The sequence below is a fragment of the Leptonychotes weddellii genome, chromosome 6, assembly GCF_054177405.1.
Source record: "Leptonychotes weddellii isolate Sample4059 chromosome 6, ASM5417740v2, whole genome shotgun sequence".
NCBI classification, from domain to species: domain Eukaryota; kingdom Metazoa; phylum Chordata; class Mammalia; order Carnivora; family Phocidae; genus Leptonychotes; species Leptonychotes weddellii.
Genome location: NC_138374.1, coordinates 80,540,227 through 80,550,725, shown reverse-complemented (window position 1 = coordinate 80,550,725; position 10,499 = coordinate 80,540,227). Strand labels below are relative to the sequence as shown.

Here is a 10,499-nt window from a genome sequence, read left to right as displayed (position 1 = left end):
CCTGGGTGGCTCAGTTGGTTAAGCGACTGCCTTCAGCTCAGGTCATGATCCCAGGGTCCTGGGATCGAGTCCCGCATCGGGCTCCCTGCTCTGCGGGGAGCCTGCTTCTCCCTCTCCCACTCCCCCTGCTTGTGTTCCCTCTCTCGCTGTGTCTCTCTCTGTCAAATAAATAAATAAAATCTTTAAAAAAAAAAAAAATAGCTCTTTTCATTGTAGGACTAAGAAGGAAAATATAGCATGGTCTTTGGTATACATTTTTCACACACACTAAGGAAGGCCCTGGAAAAAGTATTTAGCAAACCTCTTGGAGTTCAGTTGTAAACCTTTATTCATTTACAATGAAAAGATAATGAGTGAAAGATCAGGTGGGCATCTTCTGACCAGCCGGTCCTCACTGCGCATAGGAAGCCAAATTACAATCAGAATATTGTTTCATCTGGCACCGCTGTAGGAGCACGAAGCTGCATACATAAACTATCCAATGATACCGGAACACCCATTCGTTCAGCAGGGGCTGGCCCAGGCATGAATGGAGAAGAGAGGGCCCTGGCCTTGGGCAGCCCCGTCTCTGGCGTGCGTGCACTGCACAAAGGGGTCTATTTGCCCCCAGCTCTGTGCAGTGGTCCCAGCTCTGCTTCCCTGAGCCTAGATAATGCCCAGGGGAGCGCTATGAATATGCATCTCACCGACTCTGATTTGATTTTTTTTTTCCATTTTTTCATAACAAAATCTGCCATTTTAGTCATTTTCAAGTTCACACTTCGGTAGCATTAATTAAATTCACAATGTTGTGTAACCATCACCACTATTTCCAGGACTTCTTCATCACCGCAAACAGAAACTCTGTAATGAGTTTGCTTTTTAATAAACTATATTAAGATAGGTTTTCGCCTCCAGCAAGACAAAAAGTAACTTGCCTCATTTCACTTCCCTCCTAGCCTGCTCAGCATGCTGGTGCTACCAGCAACCACATTAGAATAGTCTGGGGTTGGAATTTCAGATTGTTATTCTTTTTTACCACACTCCAATTCTTTAGACTTTGTTAGTTTTACAGGGACCTTTGTTCTCCAATGTCACCTGCAACCCCAGTCTTCCTCTCTCTTTTACTTCCTTTTGTATATACTAGAATACAGCCTCAACTAATTCTTTGAAATGTGGTCTGCAGGTAGGAAAATTTCTAAGCATGTCCAAAAATATCCTTAGCTTTCACTCATGAGTGCAACTTTGGGAAGAGAATTCTAAGTTTAAAATAATCTTGTCTCACAATTTGGAAGACCTTATTTCATTGTTCACTGTACCCAATATTGCTTAATTAAAACCTAATGACAATCTAATTAGCAAAAATAATTCCTTTTCAAAAGGGGCACAAGTTACTAACATTTGTGGTTCACATATCCCTTTTAAACATATCTCTCTTACCAGTCAGATTACAGATCTACCTGTAATTTGTTCCTTTAGCCTCTATGTTACTTTAGCTCTTGTGTTTTGATTTTGTAACTGTTTTCCAGAAGGCGCATCTGTTAACTGAGAAGAGAGGCACCTCACTGCCATGCAGACACTGCACAGAGGGGCATTCTCGTATGGTGTACTCTATCTCATCCAAGACTTTCAAATACCTAGAAAGACAGTATCGTCACCTTTTTATAGATGAGAAAGCTGAGGCTCAAATGAATGAATGATGGACTCTGAGAAACAAACTGAGGGCTCTAGAGGGGAGGGGGTGGGGAATGAGTTAGCCTGGTGATGGGTATTAAAGAGGGCATGTTCTGCATGGAGCACTGGGTGTTATGCACAAACAATGAATCATGGAACACTACATCAAAAACTAATGACGTAATGGATGGTGATTAACATGACATAATAAAATTAAAAAAAAAAAAAATACCACCCTTCCAAGGCTGTAATAATGATTTTCCATAGGAGATTATTTGATAAAGATAAAAAAAAAATGAATGAATGATTTTTCTCAAGGCTACTCAGCTAGTAAGGTAAAAATCTAAGAGTCAACCGGTTATTCTCTGTTGGAGAAAAGAAGAAAGGAAGGACGAAAGGAAAGGAGGAAGGGAGGGAGGGAGAAACAGGGTGACAGGGCAACAGGGAGGGGGGAAGGAAAAAGGGAGGGAAGATAGGTGTATGGTTTTGTATAGAATTACCATTGATAATATTCACTAATCATTGTTCTAAATTTGAATATTGTGTTAAATCTACTATTAAAATACAGGGATGCCTGGGTGGCACAGTCCAATGAGAGTCCTACTCTTGGTTTCGGCTCAGGTCATGATCTCAGGGTCATGAGAGCGAGCCCCATCGGGCTCCGAGCTGTGCGTGAAGCCTGCTTGAGATTCTCTCTCTCTCCCTCTCCCTCTGCCCCTCCCCATGCTCCTGCTTTCCCTCTCGCCAAATAAATAAATAATATTTTTAAAACTCTATTATTAAAATACATACTCATACAACAAGAAGAGAAACATAAGAAATAAAAAGAAAAGATAAAAAAAAATTTTAAGACAGAGGAGAGGCTAAGGAAGTGATTTTAAAAGGATATGCTTTGGGAGAGATTCTCAACTACCTCCTTACGATGAATGGGTCACCTCAGTCACATAGGGTAGCTGCACTTTTCTGAAAGCTGTCAGATACCTCAAGGGCAAAGTGAAGAGAAAGAGCCTGATGTACACACTGCAAACTACTGGTGTTTGTATCATGGTAGCACTCTGGTTTTAAGTCAAATTGCAGGGCCGCCTGGGAGCCTTCAGCTCAGGACATGATACCGGGGACCTGGGATTGAGCCCTGCATCAGGCTCCCTGCTCCGCGGGGAGTCTGCTTCTCCCTCTCCCTCTGCCCCTTCTCCCACTCATGCACGCGTGCTCTCTCTCTCTCTCTCGTTCTCTCTCAAATAAATTAAAAAACTAAAAAATCTTTAAAAAAAAAAAAGACAAATTGAAACTCCATCATAGGCTGCTTTTAAAGACCAAATGACTAGAATAATAACTCCCAGGTACAGCAAAGCAACATGTTGTCAGTGGCTGTTTTTAGGAGAGGCATATATTGCCAAAAACAGTGCAATTCCTTCCTTCTCTTTACAATAATTAAAGAAAAAAAAAAACCTGACAAGGTAACAAGGGAAAATATGAGACAAGTTTAAACTCAGGATCTTATTTTCTGTGGAGCCTTATTTATTTCAAGAAATCTAGATTATTAAATGGAACCTCCATCTGCATAATGGTCTCCCAGGGGAGGTGATACAGACTATCCTTAAATGCATAAGCTTTGGAGTCTGAAAAACCTGAATCCAAGTCCCAGCTCCATCATGTACCAAGGGCGAGACTGTTGTCAAGCTATAGAACCTTTCAGAATCTATTTCCTCAAAACAATACCTCATAAGGCTGATGAGAAGATTAAGTAAAATTGTTCATCTAAAGCACCACAGAGAGCCTAGTGCACATCAAAACCTTCATATAAAATTTCAAAAGAGTAGGAAGAGGGGGGAGTAGCTAAGCCCAGAATTAGTTTCCAGTATGAAAGCACACTGATGAAGATTAATACTGCCAACAAGACAAAGTAAAAAACAAAAAACAGAAACAGAAAAACAAGACTGAGTAAAACATATCAAGGCTTTCTATGCCCTACCAAAAAAGAAAAAAAAGGCAACAATAAAATAATAAATATAGAAGACAGCGAAGGTCATGATTTTCAGTTTGTCCTCCAGCCGTTATTTTTCTCTGACTACTTCTTTTCTGAATTAAAGTATTTCAAGGTCAAAGTAAAACAAAAGGAGGAAAGCAGGAGAAAAAGAAGGTGGGAGCTAGAAAAACAAATCGGAAAAGTACAGCATCATTTTCATCACAATATCAGCAAGGACCACCACACAGTGTCCAAGCTCCGGGCGGTGCTGAGTTTGAGATCCCCCTCCACATACACTGTACGGAACATGCTGAACTAGTCCAGAGAGAAGTGGGGGGCGGGGAGCACACCCCATAGTTTGCTTCTAGATGCCACTGTTCCCATGCTAGATTAAGTGGTTGGGTACCAACTACGGAAAGACAAACCATCAGTTCTCCACGGAAGCTGTAACGGATAATAATATCCTTCAAGTCAGGGCAGGGCCGTTTGGCCATGGGCTGGTGGTGTGATTTTCAGATTCCTTGTCCTGGGTCATTCATGGTCCAAGCTCATTTTCTGGACCCACAAATAATGGTTCTGCCTAGAACCACCACTCCAAATTGGAGTGAAAAAGTGTCAGAGCACCAGGCTAGGTACAAAACCAACATCATTCCTCGTGATTAACCTTGGGTGGTCTTTTTTTTTTTTTTTTTTTTTTTTATTTATTTATTTGACAGAGAAAGTGCACAAGTAGGCAGAGTGGCAGGCAGAGGGAGAGGGAGAAGCAGGCTCTCTGCTGAGCAGGGAGCCGGACGTGGGGCTCGATCCCAGGACCCCAGGATCATGACCCGAGCCGAAGGCAGCCGCTTAACCGACTGAGCCACCCAGGCGCCCCAACCTTGGGTGGTCTTAACAAGTTATACAAGCCTTCCACTTCTATAGAAGGACATTGCATTTTTAGAGCATTTTGAGGTACAAAAATCAGTTATAGCTTCAAAAGGGAAGAAAATTTCACAGATATATTTATTAAATGTGAAAACTGGGGGAGTGTACCTAAATACAAAAATGGCTCTTTGGGGGTGGGTGGGCAGGGGAAGAGCACGCAAGTGAAGGGGGAGGGGCAGAGGGAGAGGGAGAGAGAGAATCCTCAAGCAGACTCCTCACTGAGCACAGAGCCTAAGGGCAGGGGCTTGATCCCAGGACCCTGAGATCATGACCTGAGCTGACATCAGACACTTAACTGACTGAGCCACCCAGGCGCCCCCAGAAATGGATCTTAAAAAAACAGAGACAAAAGTACCAACTATTTGAAATCAAGAGAGACATTTTGGGAACCTGAACTCTTGCCCTGTGTAGGAGGAAACCTAAAAGGTCTTCATGGATTCTAACCTCTGGTCAACCACCAATGCATTATGTGCTACTAGGAAAAGCATGAGTCTCTCCAAGCGTAATTTCCTTCATGTAGATCTGCCCAAGACAACACGGGGTTCTTATGAGGGATCAAATATGATAACGGAGTGTGTTGGTCCCCATACCAGCAGCATCAGCATCCTGAGAACTTCTTCAAAATGCAAAGTCTTAAAAACCCTACCCCCAACCTACCAAATCAGAAACTCCAACAATCTGAAATTCGGACACATCATAAAGTCTGAGGACCAGTGCAAAAACATACGTTAAAACAACCAGAAAACCTTAAAACAAACCTTAAATCTGAAGTTGTTATGGAAAAATTAAGGATGTAACATTTGTTTGAAGATTTTAAGGATTTTCATTTATACATAATTAGATATAGAATATAAGGGCGTGCAAGTGTGTGTGTGTGTGTGTGTGTGTTACAACCAGATTCACATTCCATCAGTTTCTTTAATAAATGGTACTATAAAATAAAATAAAATGGAATATAAAACTATGGCATCTATCAATATTAAAATGTATTATTACTTGGTCATAACTTTCAAAGGACTGGGGTGAATAAATCAAATTAATAATAATTCTTTAAAAGAGCAAATATTAGACTAAATGCTTTAAATCTAGTTCTTAATAAATAAAAGAGTAAGTTTCAGATTCACCTCTCTCTTGTGAAGAGAAGAAAAATACATCTTACTGGGATTTTTACATTTTCTTGGCAAGAGTAAAGCATTCATTGCTTTTAAAAAGGTAAAATGTGAAATCAAAATAAAGAGAACATGGTTGCAAAGGATTCACTCCAAAAGACAATGCAGGGCTTTATTTAATGAAATCATTATAGGAACTCTTTGAGTTCCAATAAGTATAACTAAATTAAGAACAAAATATGCTAAGAAAACTGAGCGGTAGTATTCAGATTACTGTTTCATTCTACATTCTAGGTAAGCCCAATAAAAAACATTAAACAAGAATATCCCTTATTAGAAATATTCTCAGTTTGTATTTAAGTTCATAGCTCATTTATTATCTCCAGCTAAGGAAATCCACAGTGAAGCCTCTGACACACTGCAGATGACCTGAGAGTCACTTTGCTAACATTATAGAGGATCTGATGGAAAAGGGAGGAAGAAGAGATATGAAGAACAAATTGAATTTAAAAAACAGTAAGATCGGGCATCTGGGTGGCTCAGTCGGTGAAGCGTCTGCCTTCGGCTCAGGTCATGACCCCAGGGTCCTGAGATCGAGCCCCGTGTCAGGCTCCCTGCTCAGCGGGGAATCTGCTTCTCCCTCTGCCCCCACCACTTGTGCTCTCTCTCTCTCACGCAAGTGCTCTCTCTCTCGCAAAAATAAATAACATATTTTTTAAAATAAATAAATAAATAAAAATTAGAAACCAGTAAGATCGTATAGGAATAGGCACAACTAATGGAAAGTTTTGTCCAAGAGTTAAACTGCCAACCATCTACCTTCATGACATGTCTATTGGTAGGATATTTTTTAATGTGCCCTCAGGGAAAAATTTACGCTGGGCAATGTACTGACCAGGGTGCCTGGACAAGTAAAGAGCAGCCGGAGAAGTGGCCCTGTGGTTTGACCGGCTGTAGAGACAGCAAAGCCACGGCCAGCACCCCGCCCACCACTATTGCCCCTGTGCTTCCCACCATTCTCTTCAGGCCTCTTTCCCACAGGATAAACCAGATCCACTACTAATCGTGGTTGGCAACACCAACAAAAGAAGCAGGGAGGACCGACACTTCCATCAGACACAGCCGGGGTCACCTTCTCTAGTCTTCTCAAAGAGCCTCCAGCGGCCCAGCAGTGAATTTCCACAGCCAGTTCCCCTGGTGCAAACAGCGGACCTGGAAGCAGGTTCTCCCCTTCTTTCTCTCTGTCCTTAATTCCAAGTGTCTTTTCTTGCCTTCCTACCTTTGTGTCTCTTTCAAACTTTCCCTTTTATTCAAGGAGGGGGAATATATACGAAAATGGCAGAGGAGCAACGCATCCTCAATTACGCTCAACCCTTCTCATGCTGGGGAATAAAAATGGACACTAATCTCTCCTTCTTGTTCTCTTTCATGTGGGGGACCATGTGATTAAGGAAGATGTATTGTTTCCATGCACTTCTCCATAGTCCCACAGTTGTAAGGGTTCCCGATTGCACCTTAGAATCGAGGACCCCCATGTGCAGCGGTGCTATTATACTAGGAAAGATAAAGATGTATCCTCCTCGAGGCTGTTGTTTAAAGGAAGCATCGTGTGTGTCTACATTTCCTGAAGGGAAAAATAAACATTTTTGAACATCTATAAGCCACAGTGTTTTGAACATTATCTCACAAATAGACGCAACAAACTACTTAGAGCAGTAGTATTTACATTTAGAGTTAAGTTCCTCAATCACATTCACCACCTTCCAAGTGCTCAATAAATGCAAGTGCCTAGTGACTAGCACACTGCACAGCACTGATAAAAAACATCTCCACCGACACAGAAAGTTCTGTTGGACGACACTTGTCTTCTCCTCATTTAAGATTTTCCACAAAAATGTCTGCAGAGTTACACTTGTTCTTCTGGCACAATAAAGATAAACTCTTAAATCTGTTACTAGAGGGATGCCTGGGTGGCTCAGCTGGTTAAGCATCTGCCTTCAGATCAGTTCATGATCTCAGGGTCCTGGGATCGAGTCCCACATCGGGCTCCTCGCTCAGCAAAGAGCCTGCTTCTCCCTCTCCCTCTGCTGCTCCCCCTGCTTGTGCTCTCTCTCTCTCTCTCTGTCAAATAAATAAATAAAATCTTTAAAAAAAAAAAATCTGTTACCAGAACCCTATAGCCTTCTGCATGTGTTCTCTGGTGGCTACCTTGTTTTTCACCCCTACAATGTTCTACCCTATACCTGCCTGCAGAGAGCTCCAGTCTTTCATCCCTGACTACATACTCACCTCTCCTGAATGACCGGCAAAAATTTGGATCAAAAAAAGACAATCAGGGGGGTGCCTGGGTGGCTCAGTCCTTTAAGCATTGGACTCCTGATTTCAGCTCAGGTCATGATCTCAGGGTAATAGGATGGAGCCCCATGATGGGCCCCGTGCTCAACAGGGAGTCTGCTTCTCTCTCTGTATCTCCCCTTTCCCCCCCCGCCCACCCAGTGCTCGCTCTCACTCTATTTCACTCTGTAAAACAAATTAATTAATTATTAAAGAAAGACATCAGGGGTGCTTGGGTGGCTCAGGCAGTTGAGTGTCCAACTCTAGATTTCAGCTCAGGTCAGGATCTCAGGGTCCTGGGATCAAGCTCCGCGTCGGGTTCCTCACTCAACATGGAGTAGGCTTGGGAGTCTCACTCTCCCTTTCCCTCTGCCCCTTACCCCTCTCCCCCCATGCTCACTCTCTCTAAAAAACTAAAAATAAAAAAAAAATTAAAATAGAAAAGACATAAAACTGTTACACATATGAAATAATACTGTTGTCTCCTGGAAATTCTTTGGCCTATATTTAGTGTGACTCCCAGGGCAGCAGCAGAAGTAAAGTCTATGCCTCAGCTCAGGAGACATAAGGAACCTGTGTGATGTGAAGTTCATGATAGTAAATAACGTAACGGTCTTAAAAATATTTAAAAGGAGGAGGAGCAAGATGGCAGAGGAGTAGGAGACCTAAATTTCGTCTGTCCCAGGAATTCAGCTCAATAGGGATCAAACCATTCTGAACACCTACGAACTCAACAGGAGATCGAAGAAAAGAATAGCAGCAACTCTCTGAACAAAAAAGTGACCACTTTCTGGAAGGTAGGACGTGGGAGAAGTGAACCCGAGGCAATATTCGGGAGGATACATGGTGGGGGAGGGGGCCTCTGTCCGCCGCTTCTGGCAAGTGATAGAGCAGCAGGGCACAAAATCGGAACTTTTAGAAGTCTGCTCCGCTGAGGGATGTCGCTCCAGTGTCTAAGCAGGTGGTGGAACCCTTGCTGGGACAGTGTGGTCTCAGGACCCTCGGGGTCACAGAAAGACCAGGGGTGCCTGAGTGCAGCAGAGCTCCCAGGTATCGAGCAGGGAAGCCAGCTGCAGAGATGGAGCCAGGGCGTGGTGCTCGGGGTTGCCATAAACCGTGATCTGGGGCACAGTCGGGCCACTGCTCCTCCAGCAGGGACCCAACAAGCGGCAGATCCGGGGAGACTCCCCTTCCTCCCCTGGGAGGAGCGGCCCGGGAGAGCACCGCAGGGATCTGCTGGGTTTGGAGACTCCACACTGGGTCGTGCGCCAGAGATAGAAGCGCGCGGTCACAGGCCCGGGTGAGCACAGAGTGCGGCCGGAGACCGGGGAGACGGGAGTGACTGACTGCTTTTCTCTGGGGGCGCATTGAGGAGCGGGGCCCCAAGGTCTCGGCTCCTCCAGGGCGGAGATTAGGAGGCCGACATTTTCACTCTCCGCCTCCAAAGCTGTACGGAAAGCTTGCAGGGAACAAAAGCTCCTGAGAGCAAACCCGAGCAGATTACTCAGCCCTGACAGGCAAGGGCGGGGCAATTCCGCCTCCGGCAAAGACATTGGGAACCATGGCAACAGGCCCCTTCCCCAGATCAGCAAGAACAGCCGGCCAAGACCAAGTTGACCGATCAATGAGAATGGCAGAACTCCAGCGCTAGGGGAATACTGCACATAGAATCCATGGCTTGTCTTTCAAAGTTAATTTTTTTAATTTTTCTTTTTCCCTTTTTCAACCAACATCTTATCAATCCCTTTTTTAAAAAATCTTTTTTATTTTTCATTTTTAGAGTCATATTCTATCACTTCATAGTAGTTGACCTTATTTTTGGTATATATATAAGTTGTTCTCTCTTTAAAATTTTGGGATACAGTTTCTTCTAACAGACCAAAATGTACACTAAATCTCTAGTGTATGTCTTTGTTCTAGACTCCTGCCTGATCACATTCTCTCCCCCTTTTTTTTTTAAATCCTCCTTTCTTTTTTCAAACAACTTCTTATCAATTCCTTTTATAAAATCTTTTTATAATTTTCATCTTTACAATCATATTCCATCCCTTCATCGTATTTACCCTTATTTTTGTATATATATAAGCTTTTCTTTCTTTAAAATTTTGGGAGGCACTTTCTTCTAACAGACCAAAATACGCCCAAAATCTAGTGTGTGGCACTGATCTATGCACTAGCCTGATCATATTTGATCATTTTCTGGTTTTTGTTTGTTTGTTATCTTTTTCTTTTTCTTTTCTTTTTTCTTTCTTTCCCTTTCTTTTCCCCATTTCAGGTCTCTTCTGATTTGTTTAGTGTATATTTTTCTGGGGTCGTTGTTACCCTGTTAGCATTCTGTTCTCTCATTCATCGATTCTCCTCTGGACAAAATGACAAAATGGAAAAAATCACCTCAAAAAAAAGAACAAGAGGCAGTACCGACTGTCAGGGACCTAATCAATACGGACATTAGTAAATGTCGGAACTAGAGTTCAGAATGATGATTTTAAAGATACTAGCTGGGCTTGAAAAAA

General features: G+C 42.8%; 1 protein-coding gene and 1 long non-coding RNA gene across 3 annotated transcripts in view; both read right to left on the bottom strand.

Annotated features, from left to right (window-relative positions):
* Positions 1-10,499, bottom strand: part of SMYD3 (SET and MYND domain containing 3) — a 647,362-nt gene that overhangs the window by 352,819 nt on the left and 284,044 nt on the right. The gene's annotated exons all lie outside the window — the stretch shown is intronic.
* On the bottom strand, positions 730-10,493 carry LOC145722262 (uncharacterized). The gene is made up of 2 exons (XR_014146386.1): positions 4,497-10,493; positions 730-4,283 (listed from the first exon to the last, which is right to left on the bottom strand). It is a non-coding gene; the product is annotated as an uncharacterized LOC145722262 (long non-coding RNA).